This window comes from Equus przewalskii, chromosome 3 (genome assembly GCF_037783145.1).
Source record: "Equus przewalskii isolate Varuska chromosome 3, EquPr2, whole genome shotgun sequence".
NCBI classification, from domain to species: Eukaryota; Metazoa; Chordata; class Mammalia; order Perissodactyla; family Equidae; genus Equus; species Equus przewalskii.
Window position 1 is genome coordinate 11,875,239 of NC_091833.1, and position 22,784 is coordinate 11,898,022.

The 22,784-nt window shown below is 37.9% G+C and overlaps 1 long non-coding RNA gene across 2 annotated transcripts in view; it reads left to right on the plus strand.

The window, feature by feature from the left end:
- The window catches only part of LOC139082632 (uncharacterized), a 55,873-nt gene that overhangs the window by 16,025 nt on the left and 17,064 nt on the right, over positions 1 to 22,784 (plus strand). Inside the window, exon 2 of one of the 2 annotated variants that reach the window (XR_011538839.1) lies at positions 21,738 to 21,871. This is a non-coding gene — a long non-coding RNA (uncharacterized lncRNA). Of the gene's footprint in view, positions 1 to 21,734; positions 21,872 to 22,784 lie in introns of both variants that reach the window. The other variant, XR_011538840.1, reaches the window with a different exon arrangement.

A 22,784-nucleotide genomic window follows, 5' to 3' on the forward strand; every position in this document is an offset into this window, starting at 1 on the left:
AGATAATTAATAAAGGTGGCTACACAAAAGAACAGATTTTCAATGTAGATGAAATAACTTTCTATTGGAAGAAGGTGCCATCTAGGACTTTAGTAGCTAGAGAGGAGAAGTCAATGCCTGGCTTCAAAGCTTCAAAGGACAGGCTGACTCTCTTGTTATGGGCTAATGCATCTGGGGACTTGAAGTTGAAGCCAGTGTTCATTTATCATTCCCCAAATCCTAGGGCCCTTAAGAATTAGACTAAATTTACTCTACCTATGCTCTATAAACAGCACGATGAAGCCTGGATGTCAACACATCTGTTTACAACATGGTTTGCCGAATATTTTAAGCTCACTGTTGAAACCTACTGCTCAGAAAAAATGATTCCTTTCAAAATATTACTGCTTATTGACAATGTAGGTGGTCACCCAAGAGCTCCGATGGAGATGGACAATGAGACTAATGTTGTTTTCATGCCTGCTAACACAACATCCATTCTGTAGCCCGTGGAGCAAGGATTAACGTTGATTTTCAAATCTTATTATTTAAAAAATAAATTTCATAAGGCTATAGCCACCATGGATGGTGATTCCTCTGATGGCTCTGGGCAATGTAAATTGAAAACCTTCTGGAAAGGATTCACCATTCCAGATGCTGTTAAGAACATTCATGATTCATGGGAAGAGGTCAAAATATCAACATTAATAAGAGTTTGGAAGAAGTTGATTCCAACCCTCCTGGATGACTTTCCGGGGTTTGAGACTTCAGTGGAGGAAGTCACTGCAGATGTGATGGAAATAACAAGAACACTAGAATTAGAAGCGGAGCCTGAAGATGTGACTGAATTTCTGCAATCTCATGATAAAACTTCAATAGGTGAGGAGTTGCTTCTTAGGGATGAGCAGAGAAAGTCTTTTTTTGATATGGAATCTACCCCTGGTGAAGATACCATGAAGATTGTTGAAACGACAACAAAGGAGTTAGAATATTACATAAACTTAGTTGATAAAGCAGTGGTAGTTTTGAGAGGATTAACTGCTATTTTGGAAGGAGTTCTACTGTGAGTAAAATGCTATCAAACAGAATCTCATGCCACAGAGAAATCATTTGTGAAAGGAAGTGTCAATTGATGCAGCAAACTTCATTGTCGGCTTACTTGAAGAAATTGCCACATTTAAATAAGAATTCTTAAAGTATTCTACTTTAAGAATAGCCACCCTAACCTTCAGCAACCACTACCCTGGTCAACCAGCAGTCATCCACATCTAGGCAAGAATCTGCACCAGCAAAAAATTTGTGCTGAAGTCTCCGATGATGGTTAGCATTTTTTAATTAAGGTACATATTGTTTTTTTAGATGTAATGCTGTTGCACACTTTAAAATAAACTACAGTATAGTGTAAATATAACTTTCATATGTACTGGGAAACCAAAAAAATCATGTGATTAGCTATATTGTAATATTTGCTTGCTTGCAGTGGTCTGGAACTGAATCTGCAGAATCTCCGAGGTATGCCCATGTTACCAACAGCTAGCAATGTGCTAGGAACATAGAAAGTCCTCAGTAAGTTTATGTATCTGTTGAAAGAGTATGGCAGGGGAAGGAAAAGCTGCCCAAATAAACAGTGGCAGTGAGGCTGAAGGAAAGTATGGGGCAGTTGATTTGAGAGAGAATATGAATCATGCTTTTTAGAGTGTGGAACTTCTAATTTTGTACTTGAATTCAGATCTGTCTTTTTGGGGGGAATGGGGGATTTTATTTAGTTAGTTAGTTAGTTTTTAAAGATTGGTTCTGAGCTAACATCTGTCGCCAGTTTTCCTCTTTTTTGTTTTTACCTTTCTCCCCAAAGCCCCCCAGTACATAGTTGTATATAATAGTTGCCTGTCCTTCTACTTCCTCTATGTGGGACGCCACCTCAGCATGGATTGATAAACAGTGCCAGATCCACACCCAGGATCCGAACTGGAGAACCCCGGGCTACCATAGTGGAGTGCGTGAATTTATCCACCCTGCCAAAGGGTCAGCTCCCAGATCTATCTTTTGACTTCATTCTCCCTGAAGTTTCTACTAGCTTCACCATGCTGAATGATCAGCAAGGCTAATGTAAATTCTGAGAAATTTTCTGTTTCTAGAAATCCTTCAACGTATCTCCCCCATGAGGAGTTGAATGGAAGCTAAGGTCTGTTCTGAAATTCCTTCTCAGTTGCAAAACCAAAAATGAGCAAGTAGAACATCATGCAGAGATCTTTTCTTTTTTTATTAGCTATTGGGTCTGGGAAGGAAAGAGCATCAAAGCAACATATTACAGATGTCCTAGATACCTTGCCTATCACCACTCCTTACGAGACAAATTTAACCTCTGCTGCTTTAAAACAACCATGCATGGTCCGATGAAAATGGTAGGTTATAAACAAAGTATTTTAATAGATTTTCACTTTTGTACTGTCAGTGTAGATAAAACTTAATCGAATCCTGTAAGATTCTTTTCTAGAAATGTAACAGTACATAGAAAATTTGTTTGGCCATAAACTCACTCTGTTTTCCTGGAAACAGCACCTTTGCCACTTTGAGATTCATTCTTTCCCATCTATGGTTATATGGTTGGAATAGAAGCTGCTGCCTTTTCATACGATCCAGGGAGTGAAGACATGACCCAAGCTCAGACCGTCATCATAGCTCAAGGTTTACACTTGATCAATCACAGACCGATGACACTCTTGCCCATGGATTTGTTAAATTTGAGCCAGAAGGAAAAGCCCTTTCCTCCTTGGCCACAGAAGTCTGGAAACTCATAAGAACTATATTATCCTTTATGTTTAGAAAGGCGCTATTCTCTGGTAAAAACCAAAGACGGCAAATAAAACTAAAAACAAGACAAAATAAAACGAAACACAAAAAAATGAAACGAAAGTCTAAAATAGAGTGTGACTCTATTTGAGTGCCTGGTTCCAGTTGCTCAGGATAAACTCTAAAACCACCTTTCCTTTGACTTAAGTGAATCAAGAAATTCTTCTCCTGAACTTTGCGGATGTTTGATTTTCTACTGGTGGTTTTTGGGCTCCCAAACAAACTCTAACTTATGTAACAAAGCTTTCTGGGTTGGGGGGGGCCGGGGGACAGTTGCTCTTCTCCTGTGATGCCTCCTTTGAAATCCCAGATCTAATTACTTACCTTCTCTTCTCTAGCATTTATTCTATTTCACGTTCATCCTTCTATAATTGTATGTCTCATTGCAGTGCATTTTTGCATGTGAGTTTCTGATGCTGTATTATGTGCACTGTGAAAAATATGGTTCTGTTTTTAACCTCAATCGCTAGAACCCAGCACTTGAATGTCAAACATTCAGTTTTCAGTAAATTTGAAGTCATGGACAATCTTGGCAAGGCACTCTTTTGTCTTCCTAAGAAACTAAGGATGCTCCACCAGATTTCACGCCTGATATTTGACAAAAATAATAATTAAAAACCAAGTAAATAAAGTTCAACAAAATAGTGAAACTGACATTGGAGGCAAATGCTTTCTTGCTCTGTTATATACAGCTTTTCCTTCAATTCTGGTCTTTTTCTCTTGCAATCTCAGTTATACCCTCTTTCTGTAGAAATGCTTCATCAGAAATACTCTTATCTTTCTCTGTTCTCCTTTTGAGTATTTTATCATAATCTTTTAATGATATGACACTCAAGATTAATTGCATTTGAAAAAGAGAAGTATGCAATAGTATGATGTAAGATATCAAAACGTTCCACATTTAAATGTGGTTCTATTTAATTCAGTTTGCTCCATGCTACATAATTTAAACATTAAAATTTATTTACGTATAGTTTATTTTGTGTTTCTCTTTCTTTTAAACAAAGAATATAAGAACAACAAGCAAGGCTTACATGAATTGACAGCGTTCGTTCTAATGGATCTTTTGATTTCAGGTTTAGTAACACAAATGCTCACTTAAAATTAGATATATATTACACATTTGTATACCCTTCCATAATTTCCTCATCCAGATGGGTTTCAGGAAGGGACATTTAAAATATATTTATGTGAAATTTAGATTTCAGTTGAAAAGCATCCAGGGGAAAATATAGACTAATACTTCTGTTGCTATAATTATGCCATTAGGAGAGGATTCAGATAGAGTACACATTGAAATAGGCTTAGTACAATGTATTTGTCTTGGCACTGGCAAGAAGAGGGATGGTTCTACTAATGTTTATTAGCTAAGACCCATCCTTGGTAAATACAAGCTAAACTTTAAGCAGAAAAAGATCTCTAGATTCACACCCTTTCTTCCCAAATGGAAAATTAGGTTTGTTTGAATTTACATTTTTTTGTATCAGAAGTTCAACCTGGCAGCTATTTTAACTATTCAGAAAATATAATAAAAAGACAGAAAATTTAATCTACATCGTAGAAGGACTTTATTACACATGAGAACCCAAAATATTTCTCTTGTCTTGAATTTCCATATAACTGATTCTAGGCTATGATGAGAGTTGAGTGTATAGTTATATAGTTAATGTAATTGCTATGATGTTGACCCTGAACTGGACACTAACAAAACTTTGCTAGCTTTCCATCATGAAGAGAAGTTTCATTGTCCTTAACTTAGGGTTCCAGGGCTCTCTATTTTCTGATTTTTGTTCCTGTTTCTCAGATCTCACCATTCATTTATAACTTCACACTGTATACTGTAAACATATTGAATGCATTACAGTTCCCAAAATATGTCTGAATTTGTGTGTGTGTTTGCTTCAGCTGCCTAGCATAATTTTATCACCCCTCAAGAATTGGGACACATTATTTTTTAAAGATGAGAAGGTTTCCATTAAATGGACAAGGGCTTAACTTAAGCATTAAGCACCCAAATTTAATCAGAGTTTGTCACTGACCAGCTCTTTGGCTGTAGGCAAGGTACAGAATCTCACTCTGTATCTCGGTTTCTTCATGTGTAAAATGGTAATATTCTAGTATCTAACTGGGGGAGTAGCTGTGTGTGTATATAAAGATATGTTCTCTTCACACAATTTCAGGCACTTAAGGGATGTTTATATGTGTAAAGACTGCCAAAAAAACACAAATAATGCTGAATTAATATAATTTTCTCTATACTGCTATTTCTCTGCCCTGATGATGGATAGGAAAAAATGATAATATTAGTGAGAAATAGTGCATGCGTGTGTTTAGCGCAGACTACAAATGAGAAAGCACTGAGATTTTTGCTCTATTTCCAGTGGTCACCAGAAATGCCTCTTCATGCTCACACTTAAAACAGATTTGGCACATCATCAGATTCACCTGGTGACTTAAAAAAATATAAAGTCTGTGTTCCCCACTCCCCCGACTCTGTAAGGTGGTGATTCTGAAGGTCTGGAGTAAAGCTGTAACATCAGGTAATTCTAAGTCATAGTCAGATTGGGGTGGCCACCATGATCATCTCATCCCCCTTCCTTCTCCTCCTCTTTTTCATCTTTCTGATATCTCATTATTTTCAAGTATTGCATTCTATCCTGTCTGAAAGGCTAAGTGAAGGCATCTCAACTCTGCGCCTGCTGCTATGCATGCATTCATTTATTCTTGCCACAAATCCTTATTGAGTGACTTTTGTGTGATGGGCACTGTGCTACCTGCTAGGTGTACATTGTTTACTGTTTGGTCTAAAGGCTGTACTGCTGAGAAACAGGAATACAAACTGCCTGGGTTTTAATCCTGAATGAATCACTGCTTGTTGTATAACACTGCGTGGTCTCTAACCTCACTCATCCTTGCTTCGACATTGCTAACATGTGCATATGCTTGTCCCCACCTCTCCAGATTCTCTGTGGGGCTTAACAGGGGATCTTTACTGTCACCTGATAGTTCACAAATGTGTTAGTTATTATTTTATTAATAGCAATATTCATAGTGAGGGAAACAACAAAAAGTAAACAAGTGAAAAATGATAAATTGTGATAAGTTCTCTGAAGGGCAAAAATTGGAAGCTTGAGAAAAAGCAGAGAAATAAGACTCAAAAAAGCAATGAAAGAAAGTTTCTTGAGAAGGTGCCAGTTAAGTTGCTATATAGAAGATAAGAATGAAAATTCCCAAGAAAACCAAGAACAAAGCATTTTGGGCAGAAGGAGATGCACATCTGAAGGCTTGCATCAGGGAACCATCCAGAATCTTCCAGAACAATCGAAAGGCCAGTGTACAAGTGCTGCCCACCACGAGAAAGCAGTTGGTTGCTTCAAAGAGGTCATTGCTCAAGGCTGTGGAAAGCTGTGGAAACACCTGCATCCCCTAAAGCCATTCTCTGCTGCTGGGTACGGCAGCTGTCCCCTGCGGTGGTGGCCAGCGTTCCTGATGAAGGCACATCAAGCTGTCTGCTTAAGCTGTTAGAGGCAAGGCCAAAACCACCCACCCATGAGATGACCTGTGGAGCAGTTAGTTGCCTAGAGCTTCTCTTACATTCTGACCCTCTGTCTCCTTTTATCTGAAAATTTCTCATGGTGCCATGAGCCCAAAGCTGTCCTGTTTACATTTGAAATGCCTTATACAAATTTTACTAAATCAGTTCTTTTAGACTCATTTTTGGGCACATGTTGTTGCTGGTGGTTAAGAGTTGAACTCCAGAGTCGTATTATGATTTATAGCTCTGCTTTGCAACTTATGTGACACTTTATATACATTTTAAATGTTGCATTGAAAAATCAAGCACAAACTCAGTGGCTTAAAATAACATTCACTTATTAGCTCATGCTTCTGTCAGTCGAAGTCTGGGCACAGTATGACTGTAATCCCAGCCTAGAGTTTCAAAAGATGAACTCAAGGTCTCGACCCGGCCCTCATCTTGAGGTCAAGGTAGTCTTCCGGGCTCACATGATTATGGCAGAATTCAGTTCGTGGCTGGTGTGGCACTGAGGCCCCATTTCCTTGCTGGCCATCAGCCCAGGGGCTGCTCTCAGCTCCTAGACAATGTCTGCGTTCTTTTCCATGTGGCCCCCTCCATCTTTAAAGCCAGCAGCAGAGAATGCCCCTTATGTTGAGTCCTTCTCTTCAAATGAATTCTTCAGGAAGATTCTGGTTCTTTTTAAGAACTCACATCACTAGGTCGTGCCCACCCAGAGAATATCCTTTTCTTAAGTTCAACTGTGCTCTATAACATAACCTAATCACTGGAGTGACCATCCCATCTTATTCAGAGTATACATCTGCATGAGTGGTGGAACCTTGAGGACTATGTTAGATTTCTACCTGCCACACCTTGTCAAGACTTCAACTCTTAGATTCCTTCTCTGTAAATCAAGGATGATAATGGTGCCTTGTCTTTGGATTGCTGTGATGAATACATGAGATAAACAATGTAAAGTGATTGCTATGGTCAGTAGCATGTGAAAGCTCTTTAAAAAAAAATTGATGCTGTTCCACGATTCTTGCTACTATAACCACCATCAGCACCCCTGCTACTACATTGCTGAGGTGTAAGTCTGTGGTAGATGGCATATCATTTATATTCATGTTTTCCCTTTTTTTGCACTGTAGGATGATTATTTGCCTAAGAAATCAAGGACCCTCTTGACTCCAAAGAGATCCCTGGAAGATTTTTTCCTCTTTCCTCCCTTCAAAATGTGTTTCCTTGAGTGAATACAATAAGTTTCCTGTATGTACCCATTTTTCTCCACAAACACACACACCCACATCCACACCCACACAACAAATAAGCTCTTTGAAGAGCAAGAGATGATCATTTAATATGTGTTTTATAATCAGACAAAACTGCATTTATATCCTGGCTACTACTAGGATATTTAACTCCAGGGAGCCTCCACTTTCTTACGTATAATAAAGGTACATTCATAATGACTGCCACAGAGAGTGGTTGTTAGAATTAATTACTCTATCGTGACTCCCAGATAAATTATAGCTATTGTTATTGACACGAATATACAACAATTATTATGAAATCTACTCATGTTGAAAATTGCCAACCTAGAACACTTAAAAAATATTAAATGTGGTATTTTACTTCATTTTTTTTTAACCGGAAAAAAAAAGACAAACATGCCTAATTGTTCATCTTAAATTAAGCTTTTTCTTTCTATATGTTCACAGGATGGCAACTTAACAAAAAAGAAGTATTCAGTACTTCGTAGCATTTATTTTATGCTTCTGTTCTGTTCAATTTATTCTGGGTAAAATCTCAAATGCTTTTCATCACAGACCATGAGGAATCCTGTATAGGTGTGGATTTTGATGGATGTGACATTTGGAGGTGTCCTAGTTAGTTTTTCTTACCCTGAGCGTTCATGCTGATCAAGTCATGAACAGAAGTGAGCTGATCACTTCCATTCATGACATCTACTGTTTCTCCACCTGAGCCACCTTACCCCAGATGTGCTAGACCCACAGAGACCAAGTATTAGTAAATGCTTTTCATGAAATAGAAAACTAAAATAAAGAGGAGCTCTGTCTGCTATCTTAACACCCTACAGAGCTTGAAATGGATTTTGAGATATTCAATGTTTTACTCATTGGTGTACATCTCCAAGGTCAAGCTGTTTTTATTATGTTTAAAGACAATATTACCATTTTCCTTTTCTCTTCTTTTCTTTCTGAATGACAGAGTGTTATTTTCCAGAGTTTGAAGTGCATTCAAAGCAAAGCCATGCTCAACTGAAGGGTGATTTTTGTTGTTTGGTACTAACATTTTGATTATACACTTAGCATTTAATGTTGCTTTTTTCTTTTCTAGGAATTAAGTGGTAATCCACCATGCGATTTTTCTTTTTTTTTTTAAGATGTGCTTTTTGGTGAGGAAGATTGACCTTGAGTTGACATCTGTTGCCAACTTTCCTGCTTTTTTGTTTTTCTCCCCAAAGCCCCAGTACATAGTTGTCTATCCTAGTTGTAAGTCATTCTGGTTCTTCTACGTGGGATGCCTACCACAGCCTGACTTGATGAGCAGTGTGTAATTCTGTGCCCAGGATCCGAACTGGCGAACCCTGGGTCACTGAAGTGGAGCGTGTGAAGTTAACCACTCGGTCACTGGGCTGGCCCCTTAATATTGCATTTTTCACTAAACAGAAATAGAGTTTATTTATTCACTAAAGAAATACTCCTTGAACACCTACTTTTTGCCAAGCACAAAGTTAGAAACTGAGGACACAGATATATAGCATACAGTTGCGTTAAAAGAACAGATTCTGGAACCAGACTGTCTAGGATTACCACTTACTAGCTGAGGACTGTGGGTAAGCTACCCAGTTTCTTTTTGTCTCAGTTTGTTTACATGTATAATGTGGATAGTAATAGCATCTATCTCATAATAATGTAATGAGGAGTAACCAAGTTATTTGTAAAATGTTTTAAAATACTGCCTAGCACATAAGAAGTTCTCTGTAATTTTAGAAAGCAATAATAAAACTGACACATTTACCTTCTTAGAGCTCAAAGTCTTTGAAGGGAAAAGTACCACTAAATGATTATATTTATTGTGTGTTATTCATAATTAAATCTTCATAGAAATAACTTAGCTTAACACCTCATGCAGTTGGGCCTGGGAGATGTGAGGAGAATGTGGAAGCCTTCAAGGAAAGACGATGCTTGATTTGCATTTTGAAGACTGAGTAGGAGTTTGAGTAGGAATTGATGCAGAAAAGGATGAGAGAATTCCAGGCTCTGTGTTCCATACTGAGCAACACAGAAGAACAGAATGGCCAGAGCGATGAGACTGTAGAGGAGCGAGTCATGGGTGGTTAGGCTGCAGAAATAGGCAAGGCATCAGATGATGGAGGGGATGTGCATTTATTGTTGTTGCTGTTTTCCTTCCTCTGAGGGCAGCAAAGAGTCACTGAAGTACTTGGACCAGAAGGCATTGAAATTACACAGATCAGGTGTACCGTGTTAGAAGAGTCATAACAGTAGGCATGAGGAAGAAAGAGGCTAAAGGCAGGGGAACTGGCCAGGAGCCTGCAGCAATGGGCTTAGGCCTGATGAGTCAACAGCAGTGGAGTAAAGGTAGGAAAATAGACACAGGACTCGATTGATGGGAATCGAGCAGTGCAGGAGAGGAAAGAAATTGGGCCACTGGGTGAGAAAAGACAAGGAAATTGACTGACTAACCACTAGTCATTCCTGGTGTAGTTCTTCCGTTCACATTGCATGGCAAAGAGGGCAAAAAAATTCATTAATTTTTGGCAATATTGCTGACAATTATTGCATCAGCAGAACTTCATGAATCAGTGGAACGCAACATTAGACCAAGGGCACTTGCTTTCGTAATTAGAGAATTAGAGAAGAGTTGAGTTAGAAAGCTTCTAATCCACACTCCTGTGGATCAGAGAGATTAAGGATTTAGACGAGATTTAGGCTAACTTTGTTAGCTTCAGCACAATTAAAAGTACATGAATTCTGCCATTAGTTAGACCTAATTTGGGTGAGTCACTAGAGCTGTTAACCTAAGAAAGTCACAGTTTTGTCTCTGTTTTCCCATCTGTAAAGTGACTAAAAGATATCTACTTTATAGAATTGTGGTGAAAATCAAAATTTTGTACTATAATTTATATAAATTGTTTTGTTCCTGCTACATGTTCGATTCTCACATCACAAGGAAAGCAGCCACTTCTTTTTATTAATGTTTTCAATATTTGACCTATCATGGTTTTGAGCTGCCTTCAAATAAGAAGACATTCATTAAATAATAAACTATTGAGCTAGAAATTAAAAATAAAGACCATAGAAAATGAGAATAAAATGTGTGTCATGGAAAGGGAAGTAAAAGATGCAAATGAAAGTCAACTCAGTTGCTAGAGTTGAGCTAAGATTTGAACGGATTCTCAAGAGCCAGATGGTGAAATGTGGCAGAAGCAGGGATGATGCCAGATCTCCTGCCTGCTAGGGCAGTGTGCTTTCTAGTACACCAAGAAGTACATGAATTAAGATTAAAATTCAACAAGAGGAAATGTCCCATTGTTAATTAACAGCTACCTTCTTTAGGAGGAAAGTTGATGCAAGCATTTTTCACCCATGTGTCTCACTTTGAATTCTGCACGGTGAATTTGAGAAGTCACATTTGCTGCTCTATTTCCCTGTAAGGAGTCCTGCAGTTTGTAGTTTTCCATTATGCTGCCATCTTATTAATGAAGAATTATTACAGCAAAGAAATCTTTCGAGGCAGTTTAAACTGGGAAACTGCTTAAAGGGGAGGAAAGGGATGTTTTCAAGTTCTAATCAGGGACTCCTAAACATTAGGACACATATCATCTTGCTCCCAATCTCCCACTTGAGCTACAATCATAATGCATTACTTTTTGGAGCATCTGGGCTTGGCAGGGTGGGGGGCGGGGAGGAGAAATAAACGGTACTCAGCAGAAAATAACCATGTTGGATTTTCAGTGAAGCAGATATTCATACAGATGTTAAACTGGGAAATGAGAGAAAGATAAATCTCTTGAGACAAGTAGCTCTGTAGAATTCAAAGGTAAATGATGGAGTATGGAATATTTTCGTAGAATAAAAACCTGCCAAGTAATCAACAAAGAGAAAAAAATGGTCACAGAACCTACTTGTGATGAAGCAGACAAAGCTAATTGACCCATATATTTCCACTGGGAAGAAGGAAAGGGAGATATCTTTCTTTCTTTAATAAATGGAAGCATTATCATTTATGAAATGACAGCTTTTACTTCCCATCAAAATCTGCACCCTTTCTTTCTATTCTCTTGAGATCTCAATCAGAATTAGGAAAATAAAATGTGGCTCCATGAAGAGAAAAAGGATTTGTTTGAGGACAGAACAGTTTTAGTCAACCCTGAAAGCTGATTATTCTAAAAGTAGCTAGAACTTAGTGAATTAATCATCGTTTAAGGCCTAGTGATGTTAGAATTAAAACAAACAAATCAAGCAAACAAAAAATATATATTGAGATATATCTTAGAAACAAGTGATGTATGTCAGTTCTCTCCTCTTTGGATTATAATTCTAAAAAACAGGATTGATGAGATATTTACTGTATAAGTTATGTATTACTATGGAACAAATTACCTCACAACTTGGCAGTATAAAACAACACACATGTGTTGTTTTATAGTTTCTGTAATTCAGTATTTCAGAAGTGGCTTAGCGAGGGTTTCTGGCTTAGGGTCTCTCATGAGGTTGAAGTCAAGGCATTAGCAAGGGCTGCAGTCATCTGAAGGCTTGACTGGGGCTGGAGGATTAGCCTCCAAGATGGCTCACTCTGGTTACTTTGGCAGGGAACCCAGTTCATTGCCATATAGACCTCTTCATATGATTGTTAGAGGGGACCTAAGATAAAGTACAGGCTGCCTAGTTAAATCTGGAATTCAGGTAAACAACAAATAAATTTTTAGTATAAGCATGTTCCCAATATTTCAAGGGACATATTTATACCAAAAAAAAAAAAAAAACCAAAACCAAAAACAAAACACCTCATTATTTATCTGTAGTTTAAAATCACTGTTTCCTGTGTTCCTAAATATGGAAACTCTATCTCCCACATCGAGTGATCCAAAAGGCAAAGAAAGTAGGAAGCTGTTATACCTTTTATGATATTTTTCAGAGGTCACATGCCATCACTGCTACCATATTCCATTTATTAGATGCAAGACAGAAAGTAGAGCACACACTCAATGGCAGGAAAATTGGTTTCCTCCTTTGGGGAAGAGGCTTGTCAAACAATGTGTACATATTTGAGAACCATCACACATATATAAACAGTGAATGCATTTATATATTCTAAAGAAACTCTTTTCTGGTTCAATATTGACCTTGATTCTCTACGTATATAAATGTACACACATGCACACACACACACACACACACACACACACACACACACATTAGACTTCAATGTATAGAACTGGATTAATTATAGTCTGTGATGATAACACACTTACCATGAGAATCGCTGATGATGATAACATCAATTTAGGCATGACTCTCATTTATTTATTTTTTACTTACTCAGTTAATTAGTTATTTGGAATCATGTAATGAGCACCATGAAACTACCACCCAAACAACATCTCTGACTCTGACGATAGCCTATATTTAACCAGATGATTCATCATCTTATCTCTAAGACTCTCCCCAGAGATTATCATATTTTTCGTATTCTTGCTTTTCATTTCACATAGTTTTATTCCTAAAGAAGATATATGTGTATGTAGACATTATATTAGTATCTACAATATATATACATCAGCTATATAATGGTTAATATGTCCTTTATAGTTTAGTTATACATGCAGGATGCATCCTCTCAGTTATTTTTAATTTCATAAAAACTGTATCATTGTGAATGTAATGTTTTTCACTTAGGATCATTTTGTTAGCATTCATCTCTATTGCTGCTCATTGTGATGGTACTTTCATTTTGACTGCGGTTTTATGTTCAGTTGTGATACAGTATTACAGTTTATTCATTTATCCACTCTCCTAATGATAGGCATTAAGGTTGTTCCTAACAATTTGCATGAACAACACTGCTATGCTCATATTTATGTCTTTTAATGTAGATGTGAAAAGTTTCACTTGGACATATACACAAGGGTGAAATTATTGATAAGTAACTCTTGTGGGCAGGAAAAGCAAACCCGTGCCCAGAATAAGTGTCTATTCCTACGTGAATGAACCACTGGCTCTTCCAGGATGAAAGGGACCCAACTTGACATGTGGCGACTGCTTGGTACCTTGAGGAGTAAACGCTCAGCATTGGTCACTCTTGCTGGCAGCTTGAACATTCACAAGTGGCTAGATCAGCTTTAGTAAGTAGGAACAATTATGCTAGGGCCATCAATAGCCTCCACCTCTGCTATTGTGGCTATTCCTTTTGTGCAGCCATCATGCCAATGACAAAGCCTGGTTAATGCCAATTAATCAAGTGAATTTGTTTACTTGGTTGTCCAGTGTCTCTTCCATGATGGATTTTCCTCTTGGTGGGCATTAACATGTGATGCAAACATCTTCACACTTCTTGCCTACTCCCACATATCTGCCTCTATCACAATCCTCCTGGTCTCTGAGCTTATTATTATTACCATTTTTTTTTGAGGATGTTTAGCCTTAAACTAACATCCACCGCCAATCTTCCTCCGTTTGCTAAGGAAGATTGGCCCTGAACCAACATCCATGGGCCATCTTCCTCTGCTTTATACATGGGACGCCTGCCACAGCGTGGCTTGATAAGTGGTATGGAGGTTTGTGCCTGGCATCAAAACTGGAGAAGCCCAGGCCCCTGAAGCAGAGTGTGTGAACTTAATTGCTACGCTACCAGGCCACTCCCTCTGAGCTTTTTTTGTTTTGTTTTGTTTGTTTTTTTCTTTCAACAGATCTCACCTGCTGGCCTGCCCTCAAAGTTACATCTGAGTATAACACACCCGTCATCCAATTTTGGCTTGTGTACCACATACTCAGCTGATGCATCCATAAAATGCATGGGATTTTTTCCCTTTGTTTTGGTGATTGTACAGGATCCTCTCCTATGCTCATAGGTCTGAGTTGAGCGAGGGATGCTGGTACAATGGTGACTTTTGACACTGGAATTTGGGCTACTTGCTCATACAACTTGCCATGCCCTATGGTCCTGCTCAAACTTGATCCTGGATATATCATTTTCATCTTTTGATGAATTGTTGCTGCACCTGCCCAACTTTATTACTTGCTAGATTGAACAGAACACACTCATGCTAGGCAGTTACAGAGAAATTGTCACTTACTGTCCCATAGTCAAGCATTCTGCCTCTACCAAGGCCCATTAGTACACCAGGAGCTATTTACAAAGGTCATTTAATGCTCCACTGCAAATAACATGGCCTCACTCCAGAACTGTGATTTTCCCACTGGGACCTGCCAGAATCTCCACACTGCATCTTTTCCCAGCACTGATATCTCCAACACTGCAGGTTCTGCTGTATGCCATGGCCCAAGCAGTAAGCCTGCTTACACCGTAGGCTGCCCCTCCTGGAGAACCATTCTCCCCTCTAGACCTCACTCAAAGCTGAAAGTCTGAAGCTTTAGGCTAAAGCAGTAATTCAAGGTGTCGCATGCGTTCGTTCAGAATCTGAAGAGGCTTACCATGTGTTGTGGTTCTTTTTCTAAGGTAGCACATAGAAGATAATGCAATTTGTCTCTTACTTTGAAGAGAATGTTTTCATAACCCCCTGATCACTAGACCCCTATAAACCTTATTAATATGGTAGATCCCCAAAGCAGGTATCTTACAAGTTTAAAAACTGGCTCAGGTCCAGGAACTAGGCAAGGGATTTTTTTTTTTTTAATTTGAGCAACTACTTTTTGGTCATCCATCTTTGTTTTTCTATTATCAGCACTCTTACTGGCTGCCCATCTACCTAGTTCCTGTTGGTATCATGTTTTATTAAATATCTTCAAAAGTCTTTGTGGGTGAAGACCTCTTGGCTGCTACTCCCACCTTGTCAGTTCTTACGTGATTATGAACCCCTGGGTTCTGGAAGGTAAGCAATGCCATCTGGCCTCTATTGCTTTGAGAACCCCACATCCCCATTGTTATCCATGAGTCAATTATGTGATAGCCTCTTTTATTCAATCCCAGCCTCCAGAAGAGAGCTACTACCAAATTATTTTTTGATACTGGTTGCCTGTCACCAGAGCATTATGGCCTAGGTGAATAGTGTCGTCTTGGCCTTGCCAAGGAGCATAATACTTCTAGCATGCTGACGCACCTGAGCCTTTCAATCCCTTCCTTCACATCTGGCCTGGTAATGTAGGCGGTTGAACTTAGCTCAGAATGGCTCATCAGTTTCCCCTGGATTCTAGAAGCTACTCTAGCAGCAAGTTTTTGTCTTTTCCTAAGGTTTTGCCAGAGTGTTAAATCTCACACCTCAAGAGAGTGGCCTCAGGTTAATAAACTCTCCCTTATCCAGTCTTCTGTTCTGAACGCCTTGATCGAGTGCCCTCAAAATCCGGTTTGGTGAATGCTGGCTAATTCTTGTAGTTCATGGGCTATAGTCCTTTCCTTCATGATCATGCCTACCATGTCCCTGGCTGCGTTACGCTGCGCCTCAACCTAGTACAGATTTGACAGACAGAAGTGGATCTTGTTGTCCATGTTGCTGTGTGGGAGTGAAATCTTCACAGTGTCTTCTCATGTAGGGTAGTGCTAGCTCTACTGGTGAGGGCTAGATCAATTCTGCTGGCACCGAGAGATAAGAGCAGCCTGGGGAACTAAACCCTTTGGCAGCATCCACATGTTTCCATCCTATTTGTCAGGGTCCAAGGTTTTCCCAAGGGCCCTGGCCTTGGCATAACAGAACTAAATCAGTTAAACTTCAATTACATTTGAGGTTTGATGAGTGACTATGATGTTGTGAATTTGGTTTTCAGATTTTATAGTTTCCCAAGACAAGAGATAGGTGCCTCTTTCTAAGCTACCAACCCCTTCCTCCCACTTCCTGGACTGTTCAAAGCCTGAGTTAGAGCAGAGACTTTCAATGGGAACCAGTGCTGGATGGGAAAACCTGAACTATCATTGACAAATTTCTGGAGGCTGAGTATGGAAAGCCTGAGAGAGAAAAAGTCCAGGGACCCAGTCATCAGTCTCCCCCACAACCTTTTGTGAGTTTTTACTCATGGAGATCTATCAGGTTCTCAGAGTGAATATCAGAGAAAAATCTCTCCACTCTCTGGGAGGGGGAGGAGCAAAGGAACATTCTGTTCTTATTAACAAGTTCTGCCCTCAGGAGAAATTATTTCACTCGAACCTAACCTGCTGGGGTTTTATCAGAGCCTAACAGACCTGAAGAAAGAGAAAGATCCAACCCCACCTACTCCAGACATCCTCTCCCACCTAAGGGAGGGGAAAAACCTGAGAAACATTGGGAGTTTAGTTCAGAGACACAGGTTCACTGAGGCTGAGACCTAATCATAGGACTCCAGAATGCTTCCCCTCCCCCCACAATTTACACCACATCACTGAAGTCCTACTGACAGCAGCTCCTTTCACCCAGTACATCATGAGCAGCTATCAAGAAATAATTAAAAGGCATACTAATAAGTAAAAACACATAGTCTGAAAAGACAGAGGAAGCATCAGAACCAAACTCAGATATGGCAGAAAGGTTGGAATTATCAGGATAGGAATTTAAGCCAACTACAATGAAGATGTTAAAGGCTCTCATGGATAAACTAGACAGCATATAAAAATAGATGGGCAATGCAAGCAGAGAGATGGAAATTCTAAGAAAGAACCACAGAGAAATGTAGAGATCAGAAACACAGTAGCAGAAATGAAGAATGCCTTTGATGGGCTTATTAGTAGACTGCACACAGCTGAGGAATGAATTTCTGAGCTTGAGGCTATCTCCTTAGGAACTTCCTAAACTAAAAAGTAAACATAAAAAAGATGGGGAAAAAACAAGACAGGATATCCAAGAGATGCGGGACAACTACAAAAGGTGTAACATACAAGCAGTAGAAATACCAGAAGAAGAAGAATGAGAGAAAGGAACCAAAGAATTATCTGAAACAATAATGACTGAGAATTTCCCCAAATAAATGTCAGGCATCAAGCCACAGATCCAGGAAACTCAGAGAACACCAAGCTATATCTATTTATCTACCTATTTATATTTCTATCTAGAGAGAGAGAGATCAGCATACGGTTATGTTTATGGTTTTCAAGTCAGGAGACTGCGAAGAAGAGGAGGTTACTGAAAAGAAGTGAGTAAAATGGAAGGAGCATTGAAAGAAGAAAAAAAAAATGCAGTATTCTGAAAATAAAGTGAAGAAACATTTTTTTTTCTTAGAATACCAGTTAAATAATGATGAGATATCATGTAAGATGAGAATTGATAAAAGAGCAATGATATTACAAAATGGCGGTCATTGAAAACAGTCTTGTAGAGGTCTTCAGTGTAGCGGTGGGGAGGAAAGGTTAGCAGGATCAGCTAAAGAGAAATCACAAAGAGAAGAAGTTGAGATGTAACATTTGGACATTTGTGAGGATATTTTGAAACGAAAGTGGTCATTTTGTCTGTTAGTAAGTCAGTAATTTATTAAAATATAATTTATGTACAGGAAAATTCAACTTTTTTGGTATGAAGTTGTATACATTTTGACAAATATTTACAGTTGTGTAACCATCACCACAATCAAGATATAGACAAGTGTATCATGCCCCCAAATCTAGTCAAGATAATTTAGCTAATGCCAAGATTACTAAAACCTTTGCTTTACTATAAAATCCCTCACAAGTATCTGAAATTATATTACAGAAAACCAATCAGAAATTAACATCGTTGATAAATGTTTTGTCGACTTTATATAATTCAATTTCTTATGTACCAATAAGTAGCCAATAAGTAAACCAAGATAGAATTTAAGAAAAAGTGACTAGAAGTTGTTTGAATTAGGAGCTCAAAAAATCCCCAACAAAGCAGTTAAAAGGTGGAGGCAAATAATTTGTGAGAAAAAGTTCTTTTTTAAAAAATCTTCAGAGACCTTTCATATGCAGTTGAGTCAATCTCAGGAATCTTTCTCTGCTCATTTGTTACAAATGCAGGGATGTGAACTTGGAAAGTGTTACATTATGGTGACACCAAAGGAAAAATGTGTGCTGAATTCACACTTTGTTTAACCATTTGTTGTATTCTAGAAGCATGTAGAAACAAACGTTTAAATCTTTCTTTTCTGTAAGAAGTATCGGTTAGCTGGAATATGGAAGACTATATAGGAAATTCTTTCAAATATTCAAACACAGTAAGAGTCAGGGACTCAGCATTCAGTGTTCCTAAAAGATCCTCTATCTTTTCAAACACCTTGTTGCCTTCAAAAAGGACCAGAAGGAGCAAAGGGCTAAAGATGTTAGGATGTTTTACAGGGGCAAACTGCATAAACCTATGAGCATGTTCATTACTCCAATTCATTTAAAAAATAATAGAAGAAATAAGAAAAACCTGCCTTGTTAAATCTTTGCTCTGGGAAACGATTGCTCTTCTCCTGATTCTGATTCAGATGGGCACTAAGAGCCTAATTCCTGTTCAGTGAATGATTTAATGTATTCATTTTACTGCTCTGTCCAAAAATTCTGACAGTGGAATGAGCACTATTGTAATGATATTCCAAAACGAAAATAAAAATGAATGTCAGAAATAGTGATAGGAGAGGGTTTCACAGCCTGCGAGTCCAATTTTAATGAAAGGAAAACTGCATTTCTAATAACTCCTCATTATTTATTTCAAAGTACCATAGCCAGAGCCTTTGTGTATAATGAAAGATAAAGATAGAAGGGTCTCTAAGTATTTCTTAGAAGATAATAGATAAGTAAATGTATTTCGTACACTAACGTGAAAGGATCAAGAAAATTAAAACTTTCCAGAATTCTATTTCTGGCTCTATGTCAATTCCAGTACCACTTCTTCCCGGCCCCTACACACTTGCAAGAGCCTTTTATGAACAGTCAACTTACATCTTCCAGAAATTATCCTTCAAAGCTACCTTTTAGATCACAACCTTAGGATGCCAAGAAAGCATAGAAGCATCAGACGATAAAGAAGTGAACGTATGAAAATGAGACATTATAACAGATGAGAGCACTCACTCCTCTGGTAAGAGCAAACATAGATGTCAAGTGGTTGAGAAACAATGAATAAACCACAACTGTACATTTCAATAGCATCATAATTCATATGGTATTTTTATATATGATAATAGCAATAACAATAATAATAATGGTAATATCATAATAACAATAAAGACCTAAGCAGTTGATGGTGTTATAAAAGAGGGATGAAATGGAGAGAACCCAGCATTGGGTAGAATAGATTTCTGTCATTCTTCCGTTCTATCCTTCACAATTTTTCCCATCAATGATATCATCTATTCGTTTATTTATTACACTTTGTTTAAATATACTATTTATTTTGAGCTTACAATTTTATGGTTGTTACTCCTTAATTCAATGACAAAGTAATAAATATTAAAGGTATATTAAAATACAGGAAATAACATACTGACACTTGTCCAAATATTAGTCTTATATCATTGATGGTAAATGCACCACTTTTTGGAAAACTCTGAGCTAGATTAGCTCATTATGTTTTTTTTCACTTAGTGATTATATATATAATTAAGACATGCCAAATAAGACTCTTTGTCAGACATTGGGAAAATAAGGGTTAGTTGGACATTAATTTTGTTCTTGTGGCATTCATGATCCACTAGGGAAGAAAGATTCATTATCAGATTAGACTGATTCGCTCCTAAGATCCTTTCCAATACTGAGATTCTGTGATATTCTGCCACTATGAAGCAAGCTGGAAGCCACAGTTACAAAATACATAGAGTTCTTTGACTTCTCAGATATCTCTGGAAGGACTTACCATTCCTCTGATATTCAGGAAGTTAAAAGAGCAATTTAAAAAAAAATAAAACTACTTCTTCCCAGAACATATTATAAATCTATTAGATATACCGAAATAAAAGGTCACTGAGTCAAGAGAGCCAGGTAGTTTATATCCAAGAACAATATTTGTAGTTATGAATGTAATGAAATCTTTTGCTCCAAGAATTAATTTCCCCAATGTATAGTTGGCTGAATGATTGGTTCAGTAAAGGCAGACAAGTTTTTGTGTCTCTCAAAAGTCATATTGGCCACTGCTCATTTGAAGCCACCTGCCTTTTTGTGGGCTGGAACATGCCATGTTCCTATTAAGCAAATTGAGCTTGTGATAGTTGTCTGCAAGTGGCAGAGGTATGGGAGACATTCTGTCACTCAGCATCAATTTAGAATTTAACACCAAATGTTCTTGTCATCAAAAACTCTGGACATGAGTCCTAACACGGACACTGCTTCCGTTCTGATGTTACTGTCAACTTATTCTAGCTTAAGACAAAGGAGCTTCAGATATTTAGTCCCTGAGGCACCCTGCAGCTCAAATCTGGAAATTTCTTTTTCGTGTTCAGAAAAATTACCTTTGAAAAGTACTTTCTCTAAATTTATAAAGTACAAGGAAGCAGCTTTGTATTTTGGTTCTATTAACTTCCTTTGAAACCACGGATTCGTATTAATTTCAAAAGTTCTTACAATGACAAATGAAGTGCTCTCCTGAGGAAAATTTGTAATATAAGATGAGATGGTATTGTTGTTAACATACAGGAGAATTTTCTGTCTCATTGACCAACTCCACCTTTTTGTAACCGAAAAGAGTTGTTTTCAAAACAAAAGAATTGCCCTTGTTGCCTCTCATAACAAGATGTTCCCCATATTACTTATGGTACAAAGAATTAGGAGGGGGTCATCTGACTCCACATGGACCACTACACAATTCCTTCTGAAGGGAAGGTAAGTTCCTGGCCAAAGAACTCAGGGAAATTTTTCTGGACTATTTTTAGCAAGCATTGACTGAAGAGTTGGAGAAAAATATTTGAAATTACTTTAGCCCTATATCTAAGAAGCTTGTTTGATGGAATAAGAAAATCAGTTAAAAGAAGAAAAGGAGCAACACTAAAAAAATGGAAATTCCATCATTCTATTCCTTTGTTATATGTGAGAATCATTCTGGACGTAAAAAACAAAGAATTGAGTAGAAAAGCTTGTGCTACAAAGGGACAATAGTTGACTTTGGGATCTAATGAGTTCAAGTTTGATTTCGTTAGCCATTTGAATTTAATCAAGGTACTTAACTATTTGCCCTAAGCTTTCTAATTTGAAAAAGATGAAAAGAATATTACTTGACATATTTTGGCTGATAAATGCTTAATAGAGTGCTGGTATTATTTTCTAGTAGGTGCTTGAAAATCATCTCTATAATCAGTATTATCAGCAACTATGGCATATTGAGATGAAATATTCACTCCTGAGGCACCAGCACGACAGACATTGATGATGAAACCCGCAGGAATGATGTTCTCAAATGGAAAGGTGAGAAGTTAATGGAGGAGGTCATAGTCTTGGTAATCTTCGTACCCTGTAATATACAGCTATCTAACAATAACTCAGGACCAGCCAACACCTCTCAAGAACATTCAGTTTCTTGAAGTTATAAAACCTAAACTTTTCATCTCTGAAGAACTCATTTACTACCTGATCCAGGATTCCCCCAAAGCAACATTGAGCAAACAAAGGATCACAACTCTATGGGTATTTTTTCTCTTGGATGATTAATCATAACTTGTAAAGATTGGTTGATTTTGGTGCTAGCTATTTAATCTCTGCTCTTTTTTACTATCTTGCTACATTTATCTACTTATCATTAGTAATTGCCTCCTGCAATGAGTTTAATTTCATTTTAGGAAGCATCATCTGTTACCCTTTCCATAAGCTTCCCTTCTTGAATACTAATGACCCTGTCCTCCCCTCTCACAAACAAGTGGAATCTTCAAAGTCAAAATGAACCTTAAGCTAATCAATGTCAGAAGTTTCCAAGCTTTTTAAAAGTTTCTTCAATAGAAATCTCATGTAGATGCCGAATACGTAAAACAGATGAAAACAGACTTGCTTTGTTTGAAGTAAGATGAGTTCGATGTTCTGCTCACATACCCTTTACTGGATTAATTAATCTGATATTTTCACTGATCTAATAAAAATTTCTCCTTATTTCTAAAAAATAACTAACATTTCCTTGAAAGAATAATTCGTACCTCAGTTCATGTATCTCTGCTGAGCCTATCAATCCTGTTACCCCATCCCTCCTATCACCATAGCAACCTAGACGGGCCCATCACATTACTCCATCTCTTTTCTTGTCAGAATGATAGCAAAGTATAAACCATCTTCACTGAGATTTGGCAGTCAGATATTAGGGAAGAGATGACCATGCATTTTGGCATCAAAA